The sequence below is a fragment of the Notolabrus celidotus genome, chromosome 10 (assembly GCF_009762535.1).
Source record: "Notolabrus celidotus isolate fNotCel1 chromosome 10, fNotCel1.pri, whole genome shotgun sequence".
NCBI lineage: Eukaryota > Metazoa > Chordata > Actinopteri > Labriformes > Labridae > Notolabrus > Notolabrus celidotus.
In genome coordinates this window covers 31,293,435-31,300,934 of record NC_048281.1, presented here as the reverse complement: position 1 = coordinate 31,300,934, position 7,500 = coordinate 31,293,435, and the positions used below count along the sequence as shown (strand labels likewise).

At 35.5% G+C, this 7,500-nt stretch overlaps 1 protein-coding gene across 1 annotated transcript in view; it reads right to left on the bottom strand.

Annotated features, from left to right (window-relative positions):
• neb (nebulin) overlaps positions 1 to 7,500 on the bottom strand; it is a 291,693-nt gene that overhangs the window by 91,521 nt on the left and 192,672 nt on the right. The gene's annotated exons all lie outside the window — the stretch shown is intronic.

Below are 7,500 nucleotides of genomic sequence, written 5' to 3'. Positions count from 1 at the left end.
ATTAATATTAAGAATGTAAATAGTTAAAATAAATATATAAAAAAGATAAATGGATAAAATGAAGGGTAAATATACCAATACAATTGAGTAATTAGATAATAAAATAATTTACAAAAACATTAAAATCAATATGAAACATCAAAGTATCCAATTGTTAAACCCTACATACAACTCAGACATTTTTAGTTTGCCTTTAAAAGTCTCAATCATATAACTGACCTGTATCTCCTCTTACAAGGTTCAAGATTCAAAGGTTTTTATTGTCAATTTTCACTGTAAAACAAGAAGCTGTTTCTCTCTTCCAGCTTTTAAATATCTAAAATTTAAATATAAAATACAATAAAATATAATAAAATACAGTTTTATAAAAACAGCCTATGTACACAGTGCAGGTAGTGCAGTGACAGTTTAAAAATGGACAATGAAAATGAAAATAGATAACAGTGCAAATGATATTAAGGTGCAGACAGTATTGGAGATAAAAATGTGACAAAAATGTAAAAGTACAAAGGAGTGAAAAAATCTAACCAACCAGAATACTTGGACTCCTAAAAAAGAGTTAATAACAACAATAATAATACTACTACTACTACTACTATTACTACTACTACTACTAATAATAATAATAATAATAATAATAATAATAATAATAATACATTTTATTTAAAAGTGACTTTCTCAGCACTCAAGGGCACTTTACAGAGAGATTTAAAAACACAATGAATGCAATAACACAATAAAATAAATAAAATCAACAGCCAAAGTGACACCAAGTTAAAATGAAGTAGTTAAATTACACAGAGAAAGCAGCTTGAAACAGATGGGTTTTGAGTCTAGATTTGAAGAGGGGGGTAGTGAGTCAATGTTTCTGATGTCTGCTGGGACTGAGTTCCAGAGTTTGGGTAGCAGAGCGACTGAAAGCTCTGCTCCCCATGGAGCTGAGAGAGTTAACAGGTTGGTTAGGGAGAGGCGGGAAATTTGTATATCCAAAGTATTAACTGTATTAATGCTAAAACATGCTTGTAATCTGATTTCAAACACACTTAAAGTGGACACTTGCATAAGATATAAAAAGACAGAAAGTACATTTTTGTCTTTAAGCATTTAAGGATAAAACGTTATGCTAGCACATGTTGCACAAGTCTACAGAAGCCCTCAGCAGACATGCAACCACACATTTTATTCACTCCTTTGTTTGTTTATGTATCTGGATGTATTTTCTTGTACCAAGATAGTTTTATAGAAATGTAAAAAACAAAATAATAAGCTATCCACTGTGATAGGCCAGACCACAACATGCCATGCTGCCATTAAGTCTGTTTGTTTTGTGCTTTTGAAACTCTTAGGATACAAGTTATTATTATTATCTGACATGAAGATATATTTCTGTGAAACAACTACAGTGAACTTCTTACCAAGGAAAAGCAGAGTAAATAAAATGAATGGATGCTTGCAGGGCTGTCCTGTGAAGAAGACCCTGTGTTTTATTAGCCAATTTGCAATTTAGGTAGCTTCATACATAATACGGTCTGACATTACCTCATGGTCTGTGATAGGTTGGCGACCTGTCCAGGGTGTACCCTGCCTTCCGCCCGAAGCCAGCTGGGATAGGCTCCAGCCCCCCGTGACCCCTAACGGGATAAGCGGTCAAGATAATGGATGGATGGATGGATAACCTCATGGTATGTTTAAGTCATTGTCAAGTGTTAGCTGAAGAATACTAATGTTAGAAAGCTCATCATAACTGCTGCCTCACTTTGAAATTTTGCAACAAACACAAGAAAATGAAGGCTAAAGTTTGCCTTACTTTGTTGATTAAAGTTAGCTAGGTTAAAGTGCAGAGTTTCAACCTTAATCCCACTGGACATAACAAGCAAAATGCAATGTGAGAAATTAATCAGCACTTCTTGGATTGTGTTGCCTGTTAAATATTTAAAAACATATGGCTAATTTGTCTTTTTATAATAGTTTTCTTGAGAAAACGACACACTGTGGGTTGTAATATATCTGATGTGACTTGTTGCAATAATAAATCTAATATTTAGTATATTTGATTAATAGTTTTGTCCTCTTCCTCTCCCTCTTTAAATCCTCCTCTGTGTCAGTCAGATAGAAACAGAACAATTAGAGCATGTGAAATGGAAACAGTGATAAATATTTCAGCACAGCTGTCACCACTCTGCTGTTCTGTTAGAGAGGACGATACGCAGACAGGCTAAATTATTGTATCCTGCTGCCATCGCTCGTACCTGTCAGCTGCACTTTGGGAATCTGGCAGCAAAGCTTTGTAACTAAGTGTATTTAGTCAAGCACTGAAGCACACCCTCAGGGTACTTGTACTTATCTTAAGTTTCTTCTGGATTTATCTTGTGTTTCTTTTACTCTTGTTATTAATTGGACTAGTGCATCTTTTCCTCTTCAATGCACAAGAAAGGAGATCCCATGGGGTGCAGGAAAAATGAACCCCGAATCCAACATAGTATGCTGAGCTAATACGCACAGAGCCACCATAGTTTCCTGCAAACAAACAAGCAGTGAATGTAGCAGTATATCACTAGAAACTGGGGATATGGCTAGCATAATATTGGGCAGAGTATTGTAGAGTGATGCTGACACTCCAACACAGAAGTATGTAGTGCTCATGACAGCGCTGGCCATGAAGGCATAACTACATCGCAGAATATAGAGGTATAAACCAAGCTATAGCAATCAGGCATACAGTGGAGCTGCTAGTCCCAATTAGTCTGTCAGAAATCGTACAGGAGCTCCAATCAGAAGCTGAGCTACATCATTTCATAATTATGACATGCAAATTCATAGTTATGAGATAAAAAGTCAAACTAATGAGATTAAATTTCATATTTTTGATCTAACACTTTCTCATAAATGTGACTTTTCAGTTTATAGTAATAACTAAAAGGATTTTTTTCAATGGGGTTAAGTTACATTTTCCAATATATGTTTTTATTGTTTTATATATTTCAGAAAAAAACAACAAAATTAAAGGCTCATTTTGAGTACAAAGCAGGTTTTCATACAAAGATATGCACTGTCACCCCTTCCCCATGCACAGAAAAAAGAAGTAATAATAAAAAGAATAATAATAATAATAATAATAATAATAATAATAATAATAATAATAATAATAATAATAATACAAATAAATAAAATAATAATAATAATAATGATAAAATAATAATAATATAATAATAATAATAAAATAATAATAATAATAATATAATAACAATAATAATATAATAACAATAATATATAAATAAAATAATAATAATAATAATCATAATAATAATAATAATAAAAATAAATAAAATAACAATAATAATAATAATAATAATAATAATAATAATAATAAATAAAATAATAATAATAATAATAAATAAAATAATAATAATAATAATAATAATAATAACAGACCTTTGACTCAGAAAGACAAGACACATGTAAAAATGATTAGCAAAAGACAAAAGAAACAAACAAACAGACAAAAAAAACAAACACAAGCATTAACACATAATAAGTCGTCCTCCAACTCACATCCATGAAGAATGCTGAAAAGTGATGTTGGATTCGTCATCTCCAGTACCACTCTGAAGGGTGCTGGCGTTTCAACAGTGTATGATTGAGATCTGAAGGTAAATAATCCAGGACAGGATTCCACATCTTAAGGAATGAGCCTTCATTGGTCCTAAGAACTGCACTTATCCTTTCATGAGGCATAACATTGAAGATCTCCCTATACCATAGTGTTACTGTGGGTGGAGTGTTGATGTCTTTAACCCAATTTAACAGAATGCATTTGCGAGCAAGAAGCAGGAGTTTGTCCAACAATATGAAGTGATTATGATAAAGTGCTGATTCTTTAGAGAGCAAACCCAATAAGAAGAGCCCTGGATCCTTTCTTATTGTGATCTTAAAAATAGATTAAGTTAAAAAAAAAGAAAATTCTACTGGCAGAAATATGTCTCCATAAAGCTTACTCTGCTGCCTCACTCACTTTAATTTTGCTCCCCACAAACTCCAAAAAATAAACATCTGTTGGCACACATGAATCAGAAACCACAGGACCACAGAGAAGCTTGGCTGGGAAAGATTAGGACGTATATGCACTGATTATTACATTATGTACAGTGTGCAAGAAGGCAAATATGCACAAGTTCAGAATAAGTAATCATAGATATCAATCATATTTTTGGTTAAGAAACAAGAAAATTAAAGGACTTAATCTCCTTTTTATTCATTTTAATTCACCTTTATTACAAAGCAGTTCATAAGTTTCACAATACAAACAGAACAGGTATTTAAAAGTCTAGATGAAGACATCACAGTGTGTGAATGCTGTACTGAATTTATAATGTGAAGCAGTTTATAAAAGAAACACTCTCATCCTTGTATTATTTTATCCTCTGGGCACAATGTTACAGAGATTTCCGTGCAGCGCTCTCAAACTTGTGCTCGTGCTCGGTGCTCTGGAGCGAGCCTCTCCTTTGAAGGTGATGGAGGGGGACGACCCGCAGACTTCAAAGTATCACCCACTGGGTGTGCCCTGCTTTCATGTGTCATCTATAGCAGGGATATTTGAGGATTTCAAGCTGTTTGGACATCTAAATTACCGAGGTTATTTTAGACCCAAGAAGTACACTCCTAGTTTAGATGTGATTGTGAGTCATACTTCTCATGTATTTTTACATCTTACATGCCAGTTTGTGTAACCGAGTGAGAGCACCTGATCATTTAAAAGGATAAGGAAATGTCCTTCAAGATAATCATATATAATACAACCTCTACATGCAAGAGTTGGAAAGACGTGCTGTCTCAATGAAGAGCATTCACATTTTTCTTCATCATTTTTGCATTCTGGAAAGATCTCTGCAAATTGTAATTTATTTCCAAAGTTTACTCTGGAAAAAAGAAGCATTTGGCTCAGTTGAAGACCCCAGAACATGTCATATAAGAAGATAAAACATTCAGTATATTTACAAAATTTAATATTGTCTTGTGTTTTATCTAAGTGGGGTTCTGCAGTATGTGAAACTATTCCACTTAGACTAACCAGAAGGTCTTGAAGTCTGTTAATATCTCTCTGTGTGTGTTATTTGTTATACATCTGTTTTAGTATTGTACTTAAATAGTCTTTTCTTTTGGGTTTTTTATCTGTTTTGAAATTTAAAAAAATCTATGGAAAATTCCCCTTTGATTTATTGAAAAAAATGTGTGTATATATATATTTTCAAAAAGATCATAAATTCTAACTGTAGTTTCCTGCACCTGAAATATCATTATTTTAGTTCTTTGGTCTGCTGTGTTATCATCTAAGTCACTAACACCACCTTATGTGTTTATTCAGACTAAAAAAAAACAGCTGTTGCAAAGAAATAAAAAGTAAAAACCCACAGAGTGCCTCTTTCTCAGCTTTAAAAACAGAGTGAACATGGGATATGTCACTCAGGAGGTGGAGGAGACCAAAAACATAGCTTAAAGTAAACGGTATCTTTCATGTATAAGGTTGCCTAAAACAGGGGTTCCCAAACTTTTCAGCCCGCGACCCCCAAAATATAGGTTTCCAAAGACTTGTGACCCCCCACTGTCCCTGGAAGTGATTTAATGTGGCTTCATTTAGCTGGTCTGGAGAAAATTAGCCTACCTATATGAGCATGTGTCTGTGTTTCCTGTGCTGTTATGGATTAACCTGCTGCTACTGATGCTTTTGATAGTCACTAACCCTAAACTTAAGAGTCATCTGGCAAAAAGAAAGGCAGAAAACTCATTACATTTTCTATTTTCAAGGTTTATTTGAAATTTAGCTACTATTTTTGACGATATTTTTTAATATTAAGGGTAAAATCCATTTTTTTTAGAGGACACTTTTCAAAAAACGTTCTGGAAGACGTCTCATGACCCCCCAGGAGGTCCCGACCCCTGGCCTAAAACACCCTCCAAATGACCACTGACGTTTCTCCACATTCGCAGGACGTGAAAACAGGAAACTGTCTGCCAACAGCTTTGCCAAAAGATGTTTCCATGTTGTGTTTTCAGCTGAGTTCTTCTTTTACTGTAACAGAGATTTGAAACCCTCACCAACATTTCTTTTTAAGTACAAGGTCAAAAAACTTACTGTCTGTTTAAAGTGGCCACAGCACAACAAGTGTCTCTCAGCCTGTTTTTGATTCACAGAGAGGAAGTCAAACATTTCTATGTCCACTCAGACAGAATCATGTGATCCATGAATGATGAAGCAATCTGACAAACTTAAAATGGCATTGTAGAGGACGCTGGCTGAATCGTCAGGGTGGTGGACACAATGAAAGCAGCAACTGAACCTGTAATTAACAACAATGCTTCTTAATCTGCTGCAAACACACCCGGCGTCACTCGTCCACACCTTCAAACTGGGCAGTGTCTGCAGGTGTAGCTTCGTAGAGGGTTCTGGGTAATGAGTGTGAACATTAAAGCTCCAGTGAGGAGTTTTTTGGCTGGTAATAAAACAGAGAGAAGATTATTTATGACGTACGAGGAGAGCTTAATTCAGCCTGGACATGGCTTTCACCTGGGCTGATGGCTGGAGAAGCTGGATTGGTGTTCTGCTGAAGAGGACGCCAATTTATAAGAGAGCCCTGCCTTCAAGATGCGTGCAGACTCTGTACACTACCTCTTCTCATATTTAATTATTAGGTCTGAAAATAATGTAATAAATCATCTGCTTCCTCTTTCTCCTCTGACTCAATCATGTGTGTTCAACTGTGTGTATGTGGGTGTGGGTGTGTGTGTGTGTGTGTACGGTTCCAACTCTGAACAAACACCGTCCGTCTGTGTTTGATCTGTAACTGCTTCCTCTTTTATTTCTCTCTCTGCAGCCGTCAGTGGAAGCTGGGAGTTTGTCCCGAATAAAAGAAGAAGGTGATTAAGAGCAGCATCGTCTGGGACATCACATCCGTCTCCACAATTTCAAATGGGATTTTAAATCCAGGGTTTACTGCTAAACCTGTTTTACCTTGACAGCATTGGATGTTATTCCCTTGAGCAAAACCCACCATTGTTGTGACCCGGTTTGCCAGGAGTAAGGGTGTGTTAGTTTATGAATGAACCAGGGCGAAGCTCCAAAACTGCAAACACAGAGAGGTGTACACACACATGAGTAAGACTCACTTTAATGACGTGGATACAGATTAACGCCTCTCCTCTCACTGATGGTGCTCGTGTGTGTAATTCTTGAAGCATCCAATGTCTGTTCACCGCTGTGTTGGGAAACAGTCACCAACAAGCACTGCATCAAAAGTGACAGTTATCACAGAGATGCATTCATGTTTGGACAGGTTAACAGCCTGTTGCACCCTGATAAACTCACCTCTCCCTAAAACTCAAAACAGCTAGTACAATGAAAGTTCAGTTAATAATTACACACATACAAAGGGATGAATTATAAGTGCAAGAATTGCATAAATCAAGATTCTAGCATGATATAGGCACACTAGGAGTTATTCACTA